The sequence below is a fragment of the Scyliorhinus torazame genome, chromosome 6 (genome assembly GCF_047496885.1).
Source record: "Scyliorhinus torazame isolate Kashiwa2021f chromosome 6, sScyTor2.1, whole genome shotgun sequence".
NCBI classification, from domain to species: Eukaryota; Metazoa; Chordata; class Chondrichthyes; order Carcharhiniformes; family Scyliorhinidae; genus Scyliorhinus; species Scyliorhinus torazame.
Window position 1 is genome coordinate 7,175,469 of NC_092712.1, and position 19,785 is coordinate 7,195,253.

Genomic DNA, 19,785 nt, shown 5'->3' on the forward strand with positions numbered 1-19,785 from the left:
GGGGAGGATGTGCAGACTCCACACAGACAGTGACCCAGCGGGGAATCGATCCTGGGACCCCGGAGCTGTGAAGCCACAGTGCAACCTACTGTGCTACCGTGCTTCAGGCATGGACAAAATAGGTGAGAGGGACCCTCAGAGAATTCAGAAAGTATAACAAAGAAATGATTGAGGTGTTCAACAAATACATTGGGGAAATAGTGACAGAGGGGACTGGGTGGGACTGGTTGGGACTGGGTGGGACTGGGTGGGACTGGGTGGGGCTGGGTGGGACTGGGTGGGGCTGGGTGGGACTGGGTGGGACTGGGTGGGACTGTGTGGGGCTGGGTGGGACTGGGTGGGGCTGAGTGGGACTGGGTGGGACTGGGTGGGATTGGGTGGGACGGGGTGGGATTGGGTGGGACTGGGTACTGCAGGAGGACACCTCAGAGGGCAGTGAGGCTATATGGGTAGAGATCAGGAATAAGAAGGGTGCAGTCACAATGTTGGGGGTTTACTACAGGCCTCCCAACAGCCAGCGGGAGATAGAGGAGCAGATAGGTAGACAGATTTTGGAAAAGAGCAAAAACAACAGGGTTGTGGTGATGGGAGACTTCAACTTCCCCAATATTGACTGGGACTCACTTAGTGCCAGGGGCTTAGACGGGGCGGAGATTGGAAGGAGCATCCAGGAGGGCTTCTTAAAACAATATGTAGACAGTCCAACTAGGGAAGGGGCGGTACTGGACCTGGTATTGGGGAATGAGCCCGGCCAGGTGGTAGATGTTTCAGTAGGGAAGCATTTCGGTAACAGTGACCACAATTCAGTAAGTTTTAAAGTACTGGTGGACAAGGATAAGAGTGGTCCGAGGATGAATGTGCTAAATTGGGGGAAGGCTAATTATAACAATATTAGGCGGGAACTGAAGAACATAGATTGGGGGCGGATGTTTGAGGGCAAATCAACATCTGACATGTGGGAGGCTTTCAAGTGGCAGTTGAAAGGAATTCAGGGTTAGGGTAAGGGTTAGGGTTAGGGTTAGGGTTAGGGTTAGGGTTATGTTCCTGTGAGGAAGAAGGATAAATACGGCAATTTTCGGGAACCTTGGATGACGAGAGATATTGTAGGCCTCGTCAAAAAGAAAAAGGAGGCATTTGTCAGGGCTAAAAGGCTGGGAACAGACGAAGCCTGCGAGGAATATAAGGAAAGTAGGAAGGAACTTAAGCAAGGAGTCAGGAGGGCTAGAAGGGGTCACGAAAAGTCATTGGCAAATAGGGTTAAGGAAAATCCCAAGGCTTTTTACACGTACATAAAAAGCAAGAGGGTAGCCAGGGAAAGGATTGGCCCACTGAAGGATAGGCAAGGGAATCTATGTGTGGAGCCAGAGGAAATGGGCGAGGTACTAAATGAATACTTTGCATCAGTATTCACCAAAGAGAAGAAATTGGTAGATGTTGAGTCTGAAGAAGGGTGTGTAGATAGCCTGGGTCACATTGAGATCCAAAAAGACGAGGTGTTGGGTGTCTTAAAAAATATTAAGGTAGATAAGTACCCAGGGCCTGATGGGATCTACCCCAGAATACTGAAGGAGGCTGGAGAGGAAATTGCTGAGGCCTTGACAGAAATCTTTGGATCCTCGCTGTCTTCAGGGAATGTCCCGGAGGACTGGAGAATAGCCAATGTTGTTCCTCTGTTTAAGAAGGGTAGCAAGGATAATCCTGGGAACTACTGACCGGTGAGCCTTACTTCAGTGGTAGGGAAATTACTGGAGAGAATTCTTCGAGACAGGATCTACTCCCATTTGGAAGCAAATGGACGTATTAGTGAGAGGCAGCACGGTTTTGTGAAGGGAAGGTCGTGTCTCACTAACTTGATAGAGTTTTTCGAGGAGGTCACTAAGATGATTGATGCAGGTAGGGCAGTGGATGTTGTCTATATGGGCTTCAGTAAGGCCTTTGACAAGGTCCCTCATGGTAGGCTAGTACAAAAGGTGAAGTCACACGGGATCAGGGGTGAGCTGGCAAGGTGGATACAGATTTTAGATTAGATGGCATTGAGGTAAGTAGGGAAGAGGTGTTGGCAATTCTGGACAGGCTGAAAATAGATAAGTCCCCGGGGCCTGATGGGATTTATCCTAGGATTCTCTGGGAGGCCAGGGAAGAGATTGCTGGACCATTGGCTTTGATTTTTATGTCATCATTGGATACAGGAATAGTGCCAGAGGACTGGAGGATAGCAAATGTGGTCCCTTTGTTCAAAAAGGGGAGCAGAGACAACCCCGGCAACTATAGACCGGTGAGCCTCACGTCTGTAGTGGGTAAAGTCTTGGAGGGCATTATAAGAGACAAGATTTATAATCATCTAGATAGGAATAATATGATCAGGGATAGTCAGCATGGCTTTGTGAAGGGTAGGTCATGCCTCACAAACCTTATCGAGTTCTTTGAGAAGGTGACTGAACAGGTAGACGAGGGTAGAGCAGTTGATGTGGTGTATATGGATTTCAGCAAAGCGTTTGATAAGGTTCCCCACGGTAGGCTATTGCAGAAAATACGGAGGCTGGGGATTGAGGGTGATTTAGAGATGTGGATCAGAAATTGGCTAGCTGAAAGAAGACAGAGGGTGGTGGTTGATGGGAAATGTTCAGAATGGAGTTCTGTCACAAGTGGAGTACCACAAGGATCTGTTCTGGGACCGTTGCTGTTTGTCATTTTTATCAATGACCTAGAGGAAGGCGCAGAAGGGTGGGTGAGTAAATTTGCAGACGATACTAAAGTCGGTGGTGTTGTCGATAGTGAGGAAGGAAGTAGCAGGTTACAGAGGGATATAGATAAGCTGCAGTGCTGGGCTGAGAGGTGGCAAATGGAGTTTAATGTAGAGAAGTGTGAGGTGATTCACTTTGGAAGGAAAAACAGGAATGTGGAATATGTGGCTAATGGAAAAGTTCTTGAAAGTGTGGATGAGCAGAGGGATCTAGGTGTCCATGTACATAGATCCCTGAAAGTTGCCACCCAGGTTGATAGGGTGGTGTAGAGGGTGCCATCTCCGCTACTCCACTACTGGGCCGATATCTGGGGTTTGAATATCTGTGTGTGTCTCTCTCCAGCTGGCACTGAAACTTCAGAGGCCAGGGGATGTCGCACTGGGACACTTCCACTGAAGAGAGCACTGATTCAAGCCTGCCGTTTATTCCTGACCGACAGCCTGAGACTTATATCACACAGATCTCCAGACCCCTACCAATACCCAGGTGATTCTCTCTCTTGCCGGTGGTGCAACAGCCACCCGGTTCCTACTCCACTAGAGTAGCTTTCCCAAGAGAGAGAATAGGACACTGCTGTTTATTCCCTAACCAGCAGTCTGTCCTGAGTGAATCGCTCAAGATGACCCTCGATTCCTGAACCCGGAATTAAGGTGAGGAGTATTTTAACAATGACTTGGTCAGAGGTCGCTGGTGAAAGATTGAAGAATTTAAACGACTCCAATTGTCATCAAATCAAGGTTTATTGTAAAACCCAGGTCAAAATCATCAAACAGAAGAAACACAATACAATCTTATGCTCTAATATACACTATGTCTATTCAAAAGTAATCTAGCGGACACAACGAAAATTCTTATGCTTACACAGCTTTTAGCAATATCACAAGGCACAAAAACAAGTTCCCTTCCCCAAAGCCTCAACCACTATTAAAGTCAAGGGAGTTTCGTAAGCTGCTGCGGAGTACTTACGGTCACAGGCTGCAGAGGTCAAGTCAGGGGTGCAGAGGTCGAGTCACGAACGAAGAGACCCCCAATCGAAAACACAGCCCCTTTTATATTGTTTTACCTGGCTTTGTCCTGTGATCGGCCAGCCCCTTTTGCATTGAAAAAGGTAAGATTTAAAGTTCCCGCTGGTCCCGCCCCCTTTGGGCCGGTCAGACCTGTCGAGATGGGAGTACCTCCCCTAGGTCCGCCTCCAGTCTGTTTTTTTGAGATAACGAGGTTGAGCTCCCTTGAAGATTTTCAAAGACTTCCATCTGCTCCGGAGATAGCTGCTATGTTGATGGGGTGTTGATTGGATTCTGCTCTGGTGGAGGCCAGGTCATTTACATCTGCATGGGGCTATGACCATCCCATTGTCCTGCTTGCAGGCAGGCCCCCTGTGTATTCCCGTGCCCCTTGGTCTGTGTTTTGATCTTATCTTGTTGTCTGGCTCCTTCTTCCTTGTAGCTCCTAGGGGGGTGTTTGTAAATATTTATGTGCTTATGTTCCCACTCAGCTCAGCGGGCCAAGCCTGCTGGGAAAACTGGTTCTGTTCCCTTGCCTGGAAAGTCAGTTTACAGTCTCTGAGTTTCTCCAAAAGGGCCGAATTGCCCGAAAACCTTACAGATGCCCCTTCGATACGTCCCTACCTGCTTGGACCGTATCGACACAGGTGAAGGGCAATTATTTCCTTTTGTGTGGACCGTAGGTCCCCCCCCCCCAACAACATGCGAAACTACAAGTCCCAAGACAGTTCCCTTAATCTAGGCTACCCCTGATTTCAATGAAAGGGAAAGACAAGACCATACTTAATTCAAGCAGACAGTAACATATACACATTTCACCGGAACCCCAAACGTAAGGGTCCCTGTACATATATCACACTCAAGTACACATTTCACCGGAACCCCAAACGTAAGGGTCCCTGTACATATATCCCAGTCAAGTAACTGGGACCCGCGAATCCATACAACTATTTACAATTGCATCTGTTTATTTCATCAAGGATCCTCCTTTCTTGGCTGCACTTCGCTTCTTCCCGTTGAGGGCTCTTCATTTATCCTCCATCGTCGATACCTGCAGCTGAAAGGTTTAGTCCAACTGAGGCGGCAGCATAATGTACCCCCTGTACAACATTTCCTTTGTGGGGGCAAACACTAAACCATTCTCAGGCTCCCCCCTGGTGGTGATCGGACAGTTGTGAGGGTCGATCGGTTGGGCTGTGGGCAGGGGTCGCTTTACCTGAACCAGCAGTTCGGTAGCTTCTACAGTCATCCCTTCCCTGGGCGTTACACATCCCTCCCCACTGCGGTCAATTTATCCCGTTCCCTGGGTTCTGCCACCACCTTACAAAAGTGATTAATGCCCCTTGTGGACATGCCTTGGTAGATCCCCATGAACACAAATAAATGCCCTGGTCAGAAGCCCGCCCCTTATCCCCGCAAACGGTGATCCTACCCGGTGACCCCGTGATGGTCCGTTAGGTGTTGTCCAGTCCGTTCCCAGTCCGAGGACCGATCCCTCATGTCCAGCCTCAGCTTCCTGGGCCACCACCGTCTCCCCAAAGGAACGTCCCCCTCACAGGTTGAACACACCCGCCTGCCCTCAGTCACCCTAACCCGGTCAGTCGAAGGACTCTTCTGTCTCGCCTCTGCGGAGTTCTCCCGGTCCCACCATCGCCGAGATCAGCAAACTCCACATCGTCGGGTGCCCCATCTGTAAAAACAAAACACATTCTTGCCTCTACAGCCCTACCTACCTTGAAGTGCATGGGTGCTATCCGGTGGCGGCAGCAGCTCCTGCTTTGAAGTTGCCGCAGCCTGTCTGGGGTTCTGTGTTTACAGCCCGGCTCCCCAGGGTCCTAGTGCCTGCCGCTATCCGGTGGCAGCAGCAGCTCCTGCTTTGAAGTTGCCGCAGCCTGTCTGGGGTTCTGTGTTTTACAGCCCGGCTGCACCAGGGTCCTAGTGCCTGGTGCTTCGTCATTTTACCCTTGCACCAGGCGCTTCTGTGTTCCCACGATCCTAAATACTTCACACACAACTACACACTAATTAGAACTAACAGGGGGGGAATGCTATATACAATGCCACCCGTCTCCGGGTGGCCAAATTAAAACTGTGCCCCGCTAAACTGGGGCAGTTCACCTGTTTGGTCCAATGGCTCGGGCCAGACCGTCCCCTCCCGGGGGTTCGGGCTGCCCCTTGCCTCTCCTTTCCCAACAGGGTTCGGTGATCCCTCATCGCTCCCTTCCACTCGGGCCCCCTTGCTGCGGGACCGGGTGACAGGGAGGTGTGATGGGGACCATCTTACCGGGGGCTTGGAGACCCGATTGCTCCCTCGTCCCCCGACTGGTTCCCAAGCCCAAGGTGATACCTTCACTTCCTCCGCCTCCCTAGCCTCTATACTAAGGCAGGCCACCTGACCCACAGGTAAGGGCTTGGGAATCCTTACTGTCCCTGGGCTGGGTGCTTGCAGCACGGTCGGTTTCTTTGGGACTGCCCCTTCGGGACAGCACCTTGTCACCGGTTGTGTGACCGTGGAGTCAGGGACCTCCCCCACCGTCGTTAATTCTACGGGGGGTTTCTCCACTACCACCCCCCGTCTTCCCCCCACCTTGCTCTTTTTTGTCCTTATGGGGTGGAACAATTTAAATTGACTGATGTGGCGTTCGCATGGGTCCCACCTTAAGGGATTTAAACTGCAAATAGCCCCTGAGGCAGCCTCCAGAATGGGACCCTGCACCTGGACCGGACCAGGGTCTGGGGCTAGAACTACCCCTGCGCTCCCTTTTTCCTGAGGCTGCTCCCTGGGTAGTCATACGGGTTCTTGTGGTGTGGGTGCGGGCAGGCCCTGGCCCGTTGCCATTGCCACCTGTCCCGACCCAGCTGCTAGGCTCTGCAAAAAGGCTAAAAGTTTCTTTACCTCGAAGGTTTCCGGGGCAGCTGCTCCTGCCGCCGGGGTCTGACTCTCTACTGCGGGAGCCCTCTCCTGCTTGCTAGGGTTTTTACATTCCCTCTTGAAATGCCCGGCCTTCCCACACCCGTAGCATACCGGTTTCTTGTCGGAGGTCCGGGTGCCCACATGCTTCCACTCTCTCTTAGGGGCTGCTGGCGCGATTTCATGCACCCTACCCTTAAGGGGCTTGTCCTCACCCCTCTCCCCATTACGATATGCGAGGGTAAGTTTCCTGAGGACCTCTTCCTCGTTAAGGGCCGGGGTCTGCGGGTCGAACCAGTGTTCGGCTTTTGCCCTAACGTTAGGGAGACAATTGGCAACTAGGGTCTTCAGCCAGTGGGCGGTTCTTTCCCCTAAATTCCGTCTATCCGCTTGAATCCCGCATGCCTCCATATAGACAGTCCACAGTCTGTCTGCGAACATGGTGGGAGATTCCCCTGGTTGCTGCTTGGTTTCCCCCACCCTCATGAAAGGGCTCCCCAGATTCAAGCCCATTGCCTCCAGAACAGCAGTCTGTGCTGCCGCCCAGGTGTCAGGTCTTCCCCCATTCCCAGAGGTCACTGTCCTGCATAGCTGGGCATCTAGGGTTATCAGGAGCATCTTTATTTGCTCCCCTTCGTCGCAGTCATTGATGTTGGCAGCCTGTTCCACCTCCATAAAATGCAGCGACGGATCCCCCTTTGGAGTTAGTCTGGGAACGTGGGCCACCATCCCCCTGAGCGCGGATGCCCCATGAGGAACGATAATGTCGCCCTCAACCGGTCCCCTATTTGCCATCCCCGCCGGGGGACCATACCTCCTTTGCCTGACAGGGCACATCTGCCCTACCTGGGGTTCCTGCTCCTCCTCCCCACTGTCCAGCTCTCCTGCCTCGTTGGGTAGCCCCCCTGTCCCCGGGCTAGCTACCCATATAGGAGACGCCGCTATCTGGGGATACACCACTGACCCCCCTTGGACCTGCCCCTGACCGGGCGGTCCAAACCCTACCTGCTGACCCGGCCCCATCACCGGCATCCCAGGCAGCGGTCTGTCCCCATCCCATGGGGACCCACATACGAAACCAGGCGGACACGCCGCCAGCTGGGGGTACCCTGCCGACCCCCCTTGGACTTGCCCCTGAACGTGCAGTCCGTTCCCCGCCTGCCGACCCGAGCACGATCCCGGTGCCTCAGGAGGCGGTCTCTTCCCCTTGGCCTGTGGGGAATCATCCGCTGCGAGGAGCACCTTGCCCCTTGGGGACCCCCCTGGACCTACCAGGTGTATCTGTCCCCTGACCTTGGACAAGGCCTCCTCCAACTCCGTTATTCGTGCCTGGCACGGCCCATGGGCACAGTCCCCTACTTCCTCGCGAGCCACTCGGTACGCTGCCTGGATGTCCCGGAACTTCCCCTCCAGCTTCCTACACTGCTCTGTACTCCGAGCATAGAGTTCCTGGAGCCTCCGTTCCTTTTCTTTACCCTCCACTATCTGGCAGTGGAGATAGTCCTTCTCACACCGGTTAGACTCGCTTTCCTGTTTCATTTCTGCCATTTCTTCCCGCAGTCGTTCCGCTGCGCTAGCGCTGTCCCCTGCGCTGGCCCTCACTTCTCTCAACTCCTGCTCTAACTCTTCGACCCTATCCTCTGTCTTGACTACCTGCTCGGACAGGCAAACCAGCCAAACTGCCTTCTCCAAGTGCCTTTTGTGCGCCTTGCTTTCTGTCCATGCAGCCGCTGCCATTACCGGTTGCTCCGCATTGATTAATTCTGAAACCCAAGGTTTGGTGAGGTTGACCTTTTGCCACAAATACGAGGATATTCTCTCCTCCATTTTGCTTCGTTCCCTCACCCCCTCTGCCAAGTCACATACTCCAAACCACCGGGCTCCTGCCCCGGTCGCCATTGTAGAGGGTGCCATCTCCGCTACTCCACTACTGGGCCGATATCTGGGGTTTGAATATCTGTGTGTGTCTCTCTCCAGCTGGCACTGAAACTTCAGAGGCCAGGGGATGTCGCACTGGGACACTTCCACTGAAGAGAGCACTGATTCAAGCCTGCCGTTTATTCCTGACCGACAGCCTGAGACTTATATCACACAGATCTCCAGACCCCTACCAATACCCAGGTGATTCTCTCTCTTGCCGGTGGTGCAACAGCCACCCGGTTCCTACTCCACTAGAGTAGCTTTCCCAAGAGAGAGAATAGGACACTGCTGTTTATTCCCTAACCAGCAGTCTGTCCTGAGTGAATCGCTCAAGATGACCCTCGATTCCTGAACCCGGAATTAAGGTGAGGAGTATTTTAACAATGACTTGGTCAGAGGTCGCTGGTGAAAGATTGAAGAATTTAAACGACTCCAATTGTCATCAAATCAAGGTTTATTGTAAAACCCAGGTCAAAATCATCAAACAGAAGAAACACAATACAATCTTATGCTCTAATATACACTATGTCTATTCAAAAGTAATCTAGCGGACACAATGAAAATTCTTATGCTTACACAGCTTTTAGCAATATCACAAGGCACAAAAACAAGTTCCCTTCCCCAAAGCCTCAACCACTATTAAAGTCAAGGGAGTTTCGTAAGCTGCTGCGGAGTACTTACGGTCACAGGCTGCAGAGGTCAAGTCAGGGGTGCAGAGGTCGAGTCACGAACGAAGAGACCCCCAATCGAAAACACAGCCCCTTTTATATTGTTTTACCTGGCTTTGTCCTGTGATCGGCCAGCCCCTTTTGCATTGAAAAAGGTAAGATTTAAAGTTCCCGCTGGTCCCGCCCCCTTTGAGCCGGTCAGACCTGTCGAGATGGGAGTACCTCCCCTAGGTCCGCCTCCAGTCTGTTTTTTTGAGATAACGAGGTTGAGCTCCCTTGAAGATTTTCAAAGACTTCCATCTGCTCCGGAGATAGCTGCTATGTTGATGGGGTGTTGATTGGATTCTGCTCTGGTGGAGGCCAGGTCATTTACATCTGCATGGGGCTATGACCATCCCATTGTCCTGCTTGCAGGCAGGCCCCCTGTGTATTCCCGTGCCCCTTGGTCTGTGTTTTGATCTTATCTTGTTGTCTGGCTCCTTCTTCCTTGTAGCTCCTCGGGGGGTGTTTGTAAATATTTATGTGCTTATGTTCCCACTCAGCTCAGCGGGCCAAGCCTGCTGGGAAAACAGGTTCTGTTCCCTTGCCTGGAAAGTCAGTTTACAGTCTCTGAGTTTCTCCAAAAGGGCCGAATTGCCCGAAAATCTTACAGTGGTGAAGAAGGCCTATGGAGTGTTGGCCTTTATTGGTAGAGGGATTGTGTTCCGGAGTCAGGAGGTCATGTTGCAGCTGTACAGAACTCTGGTACGGCCGCATTTGGAGTATTGCGTACAGTTCTGGTCACCGCATTATAGGAAGGATGTGGAGGCTTTGGAACGGGTGCAGAGGAGATTTACCAGGATGTTGCCTGGTATGGAGGGAAAATCTTATGAGGAAAGGCTGATGGACTTGAGGTTGTTTTCGTTAGAGAGAAGAAGGTTAAGAGGAGACTTAATAGAGGCATACAAAATGATCAGAGGGTTAGATAGGGTGGACAGTGAGAGCCTTCTCCCGCGGATGGAAATGGCTAGCACGAGGGGACATAGCCTTAAACTGAGGGGTAATAGATATAGGACAGAGGTCAGGGGTAGGTTCTTTACGCAAAGAGTAGTGAGGCCGTGGAATGCCCTACCTGCTACAGTAGTGAACGCGCCAACATTAAGGGCATTTAAAAGTTTATTGGATAAACATATGGATGATAATGGTATAGTGTAGGTTAGATGGCTTTTGTTTCGGTGCAACATCGTGGGCCGAAGGGCCTGTACTGCGCTGTATTGTTCTATGTTCTAGAACTGGCTAGGCCATAGAAGGCAGAGAGTAGCAATGGAAGGATGCTTTTCTAATTGGAGGGCTGTGACCAGTGGTGTTCCACAGGGATCAGTGCTGGGACCTTTGCTCTTTGTAGTATATATAAATGATTTGGAGGAAAATGTAACTCGTCTGATTAGTAAGTTTGCAGACGACACAAAGGTTGGTGGAATTGTGGATAGCGATGAGGACTGTCAGAGGATACAGCAGGATTTAGATTGTTTGGAGACTTGGGCGGAGAGATGGCAGATGGAATTTAATCCGGACAAATGTGAGGTAACGCATTTTGGAAGGTCTAATGCAGGTAGGGAATATACAGTGAATGGTAGAACCCTCAAGAGTATTGAAAGTCAAAGAGATCTAGGAGTACAGGTCCACAGGTCATTGAAAGGGACAACACAGGTGGAGAAGGTAGTCAAGAAGGCATACGGCATGCTTGCCTTCATTGGCCGGGGCATTGAGTATAAGAATTGGCAAGTCATGTTGCAGGTGTATAGAACCTTACTTAGGCCACACTTGGAGTATAGTGTTCAATTCTGGTCGCCACACTACCAGAAGGATGTGGAGGCTTTAGAGAGGGTGCAGAAGAGATTTACCAGAATGTTGCCTGGTATGGAGGGCATTAGCTATGAGGAGCGGTTGAATAAACTCGGTTTGTTCTCACTGGAACGAAGGAGGTTGAGGGGAGACCTGATAGAGGTCTACAAAATTATGAGGGGCATAGACAGAGTGGATAGTCAGAGGCTTTTCCCCGGGGTAGAGGGGTCAATTACTAGGGGGCATAGGGTTAAGGTGAGAGGGGCAAGGTTTAGAGTAGATGTACGAGGCAAGTTTTTTACGCAGAGGGTAGTGGGTGCCTGGAACTCGTTACCGGAGGATGTAGTGGAAGCAGGGACGATAGGGACATTTAAGGGGCATCTTGACAAATACATGAATAGGATGGGAATAGAAGGATACGGACCCAGGAAGTGTAGAAGATTGTAGTTTAGTCGGGCAGCATGGGCGGCACGGGCTTGGAGGGCTGAAGGGCCTGTTCCTGTGCTGTACATTTCTTTGTTCTTTGTTCTTTGTTCTTTGTTTGGGTGGGACTGGGTGGGACTGGGTGGGGCTGGGTGGGACTGGGTGGGACTGGGTGGGATTGGGTGAGACTGCGTGGGATGGGGTGGGACGGGGTGGGACTGGGTGGGATGGGGTGTGATTGGGTGGGACTGGGTGGGACTGGGTGGGACTGGGTGGGACTGGGTGAGACTGCGTGGGACGGGGTGGGATTGGGTGGGACTGGGTGGGACGGGGTGGGACGGGGTGGGATTGGGTGGGACTGGGTGGACTGGGTGGGACTGGGTGGACTGGATGGGACGGGTGGGGACTGGGTGGGACTGGGTGGACTGGGTGGGACGGGTGGAGACTGGGTGGGACTGGGTGGGACTGGGTGGGATTGATGGTGTGTTGGGATTAAATTGCCAAAATAAAGTGCGTCATGAAGCCATTTCGATCTGCTGAATTCCAGTTTTTATCCGGTGAGATATGCAGTCTGCTCCCCCAATGGCGAGTGTGATTTTAAAATATGTTAATAATTTGGAAGCCACAGATTTAACTAACTTGTCTTGTTTCAGAAACCAAGAAACTGTAACTAGGCAATCGCAGACACGGGGAGAACTCATTCTAGGCTGGGAGAGGCATTGACCGCAAACTCACTTTTCAGAGGCTGGGAATCCTACAGCGAGTAACTCACCTCCTGATCCCCCAAAGCCTATCCACCATCGACAAGGCACAAGTCAGGAGTGTGATGGAATACTCTCCACTTGCCTGGATGAGTGCAGCTCCAACAACACTCAAGAAACTCAACACCATCCAGGACAAAGCAGCCCCCTCGATTGCTCCCCTTCCACAAACATTCACTCCCCTCCCCCTCTCCCCCCCCCCCCCCCCCCCCCCCCCCCCCGACGCACAGTGACAGCAACACACCAAGCCCTGGGTTCAGCACCTTCCAAACCCACAACCAGAGCCATCTAGCAGGACAAGAGCAGCAGATACCTGGGAACCCCACCACCTGGAGGCTCCCCTCCCAGTCACTCACCACCCTGACTGGGAAATATATCGCCGTTCCTTCACTGTCGCTGGGACAACATCCTGGACATCCCTTCATATTACTTTTCCTTCTTTTACATATTACATAAAAACTGCCCTCGCGCGCTTGATGCTTACTCTCTGGGGGCAGTTTTTCAAGATACATTTTATCCAGACCCATCATCGTTTTAAATAGCTCTCAATAACAATAAGTTTTGCATCAGCAAGGAGGAAAGCAGAGAGCATCCTGGGAAGGTAGGTGACATTAAAACCGACCTTGGCATCTGTGGTGAAAGTGAAAGTAAGAATTTAAAGTTTAGAAATTAAAGTTTAAAAAACAAATTTGTATCATAAGAAGAGATATAAAAACAAGTTTTAAAAAATAACAATAATATATAAGTTAATTTAAGGGTTAGGACAGGTCAGGAGAACTCAGACCCGTGCCATGCTCCTCGTGTGCGATGTGGGAGCTCAGGGACACGTCCACTGTCCCTGGCTCCTTCACGTGCAAGAAGTGTGTCCGGTTGCAGCTCCTGTTAGACCGCTTGACGGCTCTGGAGCTGCGGGTGGACTCACTTTGGAGCATCCGCGATGCTGAGGACGTCGTGGAGAGCACGTTTAGCGAGTTTGTCACACCGCAGGTGAAAATTACTGAGGGAGATAGAAAATGGGTGACCAAAAGACAGAGCAAGAGTAGGAAGGCAGTGCAGGTGTCCTCTGCAGTCATCTCCCTACAAAACAGATTTACCGCTTTGGATACTGTTGGGGGAGATGGCTCACCAGGGGAAGGTGGCAGCAGCCAGGTTCATGGCACCGTGGCTGGCTCTGCTGCGCAGGAGGGCAGGAAGAAGAATGGCAGGGCTATAGTGATAGGGGACTCAATTGTAAGGGGAATAGACAGGCGGTTCTGCGGACGCAATCGAGGCTCCAGGATGGTATGTTGCCTCCCTGGTGCAAGGGTCAAGGATGTCTCGGAGCGGCTGCAGGGCATTCTGGAGGGGGAGGGTGAACAGCCAGCTGTCGTGGTGCATATAGGCACCAACGATATAGGTAAAAAACGGGACGAGGTCCTACAAGCTGAATTTAGGGAGCTAGGAGTTAAACTAAAAAGTAGGACCTCAAAGGTAGTAATCTCAGGATTGCTACCAGTGCCATGAGCTAGTCAGAGTAGGAATGCCAGGATAGAGAGGATGAATGCGTGGCTCGAGAGATGGTGCAAGAGGGAGGGATTCAAATTCCTGGGGCATTGGAACTGGTTCTGGGGGAGGTGGGACCAGTACAAACCGGATGGTCTGCACCTGGGCAGGACTGGAACCAATGTCCTGGGGGGGGGGGGGGGTTTGCTTGAGCAGTTGGGGAGGGTTTAAACTAATGTGGCAGGGGATGGGAACCAATGCAGGAAGTTGGAAGGTAGTAAAACAGGGACAGAAACAAAAGGCAGTAAGGGGGAAAGTGTAAGGCAGAGAAGCCATAGTCAAAAATCAAAAAGGGCGACAGTACAAGGTACAGTGACTGAGGGGAGCTCAGTGACTAGGACCAGGAATACTAAAAGGAATAAAACGGGAAGTGAAAACATTAATGGTAAGCGACGCGGCAGGTTGTTACAGGAAGATGTGGGTTCAACGACAAGGAAAATTAGGAGAAAGGTTAAGAGGAAATATAACTTAGGAGAGGTTACTGATCGAGGTGTTAAGATTCAGAACAGAGGTAAAAAAGCCAACATAAGTGTACTTTACCTGAATGCTCGTAGTATTCGGAATAAGGTAAATGAGTTGATGGCGCAAATCATCGTGAATGACTATGATTTAGTGGCCATTACTGAAACATGGTTAAAGGATGGTCACGACTGGGAGTTAAATATCCGAGGGTGTCAAACCTTTCGGAAGGACAGAGTGGATGGTAAGGGAGGTGGTGTAGCTCTGTTATTTAATGATGACATCCGAGCAACAGTAAGGGATGACATCGGTGCTATGGAGGATAAGGTTGAATCCATTTGGGTGGAAATCAGGAATAGTAAGGCGAAAAAGTCACTGATAGGAGTAGTGTATAGGCCACCAAATAGTAACATTATGGTGGGGCAGGCAATAAACAAAGAAATAACTGATGCATGTAGAAATGGTGCAGCAGTTGTCATGGGGGATTTTAATCTACATGTCGATTGGTTTAACCAGGTCGGTCAAGGCAGCCTTGAGAAGGAGTTTATAGAATGTATTCACGATAGTTTCCTGGAACAGTATGTAATGGAACCTACGAGGGAACAAGCGGTCCTAGATCTGGTCCTGTGTAATGAGACAGGATTGATTAATGATCTCATAGTTAGGGATCCTCTCGGAAGGAATGATCACAATATGGTGGAATTTAAAATACAGATGGAGGGTGAGAAGGTAAAATCAAACACTAGTGTTTTGTGCTTAAACAAAGGAGATTACAATGGGATGAGAGAAGAACTAGCTAAGATAGACTGGGAGCAAAGACTTTATGGTGAAACAGTTGAGGAACAGTGGCGAACCTTCCAAGTGATTTTTCACAGTGCTCAGCAAAGGTTTATACCAACAAAAAGGAAGGACGGTAGAAAGAGGGAAAATCGACCGTGGATATCTAAGGAAATAAGGGAGAGTATCAAATTGAAGAAAAAGCATACAAAGTGGCAAAGATTAGTGGGAGACTAGAGGACTGGGACATCTTTAGGGGCAACAGAAAGCTACTAAAAAAGCTATAAAGAAGAGTAAGGTAGATTATGAGAGTAAACTTTCTCAGAATATAAAAACAGTCAGTAAAAGTTTCTGCAAATATATAAAACGAAAGAGTGGCTAAGGTAAATATTGGTCCTTTAGAGGATGAGAAGGGAGATTTAATAATGAGAGAAGAGGAAATGGCTGAGGAACTGAACAGGTTTTTTGGGTCGGTCTTCACAGTGGAAGACACAAATAACATGCCAGTGACTGATGGAAATGAGGCTCTGACAGGTGAGAACCTTGAGAGGATTGTTATCACCAAGGAGGTAGTGATGGGCAAGCTAATGGGGCTAAAGGTAGACAAGTCTCCTGGCCCTGATGGAATGCATCCCAGAGTGCTAAAAGAGATGGCTAGGGAAATTGCAAATGCACTAGTGATAATTTACCCAAATTCACTAGACTCTGGGGTGGTCCCGGTGGATTGGAAATTAGCAAACGTGACACCACTGTTTAAAAAAGGGTATATACAGAAAGCGGGTAGTCGGGAAGATGCTGGAATCTATCATCAAGGAAGAAATAGCTAGGCACCTGGATGGAAATTGTCCCATTGATGCGACCATCAATTCACGGCGGCGAGGTAGGCCTTGAAATAGCAGAGCCAGTGCGAAAAAATCCCTTTGGCCTCTGTGGCCTGTGGGTCGAGTGCCAGTCGGTCAGGTTTGAGGGCCGATTCTATTGTGGTGTTGTAGTCGATTAAATTGATGCGACCATCAATTCACGCGAAACTGAGAGTGGATGTAAACTGTGGCTTTAAGCGACTAGAACAGTGCCTGCCTGCTAGTAGGATCTGCGAGTGAGAGCCGCCTACAGGGCTGCTGATCTTTATACCTCCCCTCAAGGGGCGGAGCCAAGGGCAGAGCCCACAATGGCACCAACATGATACATTCCATGTAATATCGTACAATGGTCCATAGGTGGAGCCCACATGGGCAACAGTGTGATACAGTGACATACATGGTGAATGGTTAATTCTCACACAGGTGACACGACACGGGCATTACACCAACCCATATATAAAGGACACCACACACATGATCTGCCTCTTTCCAGTGGAGACAGTCAGTGAGTAGAGACACAGGGTTGATTCAATATTAAACCCACCACGTGGATTGCAGCAACTGGTTAGTCAGTTTGGGTAGCTATAGTAGGATTAGCAGTAGTGTCGAACCCGAGTAATAGAAGTGTAAATAGTTTAATAAACATGTTGAAGTTATCTCCACGTCTGAACCTTCCTTTGTCAAGTGCACCACAAGGAAGCTGCTTATGTTACACCTACAACATAACAAATCAACTGTCTTACAGTCAGCGGTGAGATTTGCGAAGAGCGGGGGAGGGTCGACCTTCAGGGTCGCGAGGCTACATACGGTGAGTGGGGGTAGGGGCCCGCCGAACTTCAGGGTCAGGCTCCTGAGGTTGCACTGGAAAACCAGTCCCAATAGGAGAGGAGCGCAGAGGTCGGGGAGTACATATAGTTTAAAATCGGCGTACTCCGCGCCCTGTATTACAAAGAACAAAGAAATGTACAGCACAGGAACAGGCCCTTCGGCCCTCCAAGCCCGTGCCGACCATACTGCCCGACTAAACTACAATCTTCTACACTTCCTGGGTCCGTATCCTTCTATTCCCATCCTAAGGTATAGAACCTTAGTTAGGCCACACTTGGAGTATAGTGTTCAATTCTGGTCGCCACACTACCAGAAGGATGTGGAGGCTTTAGAGAGGGTGCAGAAGAGATTTACCAGAATGTTGCCTGGTATGGAGGGCATAAGCTATGAGGAGCGATTGAATAAACTCGGTTTGTTCTCACTGGAACGAAGGAGGTTGAGGGGCGACCTGATAGAGGTATACAAAATTATGAGGGGCATAGACAGAGTGGATAGTCAGAGGCTTTTCCCCAGGGTAGAGGGGTCAATTACTAGGGGGCATAGGTTTAAGGTGAGAGGGGCAAAGTTTAGAGTAGATGTACGAGGCAAGTTTTTTACACAGAGGGTAGTGGGTGCCTGGAACTCACTACCGGAGGTGGTAGTGGAGGCAGGGACGATAGGGACATTTAAGGGGCATCTTGACAAATATATGAATAGGATGGGAATAGAAGGATACGGACCCAGGAAGTGTAGAAGATTGTAGTTTAGTCGGGCAGTATGGTCGGCACGGGCTTGGAGGGCCGAAGGGCCTGTTCCTGTGCTGTACATTTCTTTGTTCTTTGTTCTTTGTATTCATATATTTGTCAAGATGCCCCTTAAATGTCCCTATCGTCCCTGCTTCCACTACCTCCTCCGGTAGTGAGTTCCAGGCACCCACTACCCTCTGCGTAAACAACTTGCCTCGTACATCTACTCTAAACTTTGCCCCTCTCACCTTAAACCTATGCCCCCTAGTAATTGACCCCTCTACCCTGGGGAAAAGCCTCTGACTATCCACTCTGTCTATGCCCCTCATAATTTTGTATACCTCTATCAGGTCGCCCCTCAACCTCCTTCGTTCCAGTGAGAACAAACCGAGTTTATTCAATCGCTCCTCATAGCTTATGCCCTCCATACCCGGCAACATTCTGGTAAATCTCTTCTGCACCCTCTCTAAAGCCTCCACATCCTTCTGGTAGTGTGGCGACCAGAATTGAACACTGTACTCCAAGTGTGGCCTAACTAAGGTTCTATACAGCTGCAACATGACTTGCCAATTCTTATACTCAATGCCCCGGCCAATGAAGGCAAGCATGCCGTATGCCTTCTTGACTACCTTCTCCACCTGTGTAGCCCCTTTCAGTGATCTGTGGACCTGTACTCCTAGATCTCTTTGACTTTCAATACTCTTGAGGGTTCTACCATTCACTGTATATTCCCTACCTGCATTAGCCCTTCCAAAATGCATTACCTCACATTTGTCCAGGTTAAACTCCATCTGCCATCTCTCCGCCCAAGTCTCCAGACAATCTAAATCCTGCTGTATCCTCAGACAGTCCTCATCGCTATCCGCAATTCCACCAACCTTTGTGTCGTCTGTAAACTTACTAATCAGACCAGTTACATTTTCCTCCAAATCATTTATATATACTACAAAGAGCAAAGGTCCCAGCACTGATCCCTGTGGAACACCACTGGTCACAGCCCTCCAATTAGAAAAGCATCCCTCCATTGCTACCCTCTGCCTTCTATGGCCTAGCCAGTTCTGTATCCACCTTGCCAGTTCACCCCTGATCCCGTGTGACTTCACCTTTTGTACTAGTCTACCATGAGGGACCTTGTCAAAGGCCTTACTGAAGTCCATATAGACAACATCTACTGCCCTACCTGCATCAATCATCTTAGTGACCTCCTCGAAAAACTCTATCAAGTTAGTGAGACACGACCTCCCCTTCACAAAACCGTGCTGCCTCTCACTAATACGTCCATTTGCTTCCAAATGGGAGTAGATCCTGTCTCGAAGAATTCTCTCCAGTAATTTCCCTACCACTGAAGTAAGGCTCACCGGCCTGTAGTTCCCGGGATTATCCCTGCCACCCTTCTTAAACAGAGGAACAACATTGGCTATTCTCCAGTCCTCCGGGACATCCCCTGAAGACAGCGAGGATCTAAAGATTTCTGTCAAGGCCTCAGCAATTTCCTCTCCAGCCTCCTTCAGTATTCTGGGGTAGATCCCATCCGGCCCTGGGGACTTATCTACCTTAATATTTTTTAAGACACCCAACACCTCGTCTTTTTGGATCACAATGTGACCCAGGCTATCTACACCCCCTTCTCCAGACTCAACATCTACCAATTCCTTCTCTTTGGTGAATACTGATGCAAAGTATTCATTTAGTACCTCGCCCATTTCCTCTGGCTCCACACATTGCAAGGGTTGCGGTAATGCACCCCCGGACCTGCACCGAGTGCGACCCGGAGGCGAGGGCGATGGTTTGGTGTGCCGGGAAGATCGGGAGCGAGCAGCACCTTACCATGTCTGGGTGAATGAAGCTCTCCGTGCTCCCGGAGTCGAACAGGCAGGGTGTCTCGTGTCCGTTTACCCGGATCGTCATCATGGAGCTCCGGAGGTGTTTCGGTAGCGACTGGTCGAGGGTAGCCGGCGTGGTCGGAGGTGCTGGGGTGGTCCCAAGATGGCGGCCCCCATCGGTCGCACGTGTCGGGCGGAGAGGAAGATGGCGTCCAAGATGGCGGCCCCCATTGGTCGCACGTGTCGGGCGGAGAGGAAGATGGCGTCCAAGATGGCGGCCCCCATTGGTCGCACGTGTCGGGCGGAGAGGAAGATGGCGTCCAAGATGGCGGCCCCCATCGGTCGCACGTGTCGGGCGGAGAGGAAGATGGCGTCCAAGATGGCGGCCCCCATGAGTTGCACGTGGCGGGCCGCGTGGGCGACGATGGCCAAGATGAGTCGCACATGTTGTGCGGGCTTGAAGATGGCTCCCCCACGGACAACACGAGGCAGATGACGCGTCCGGGGGGGTGGAGC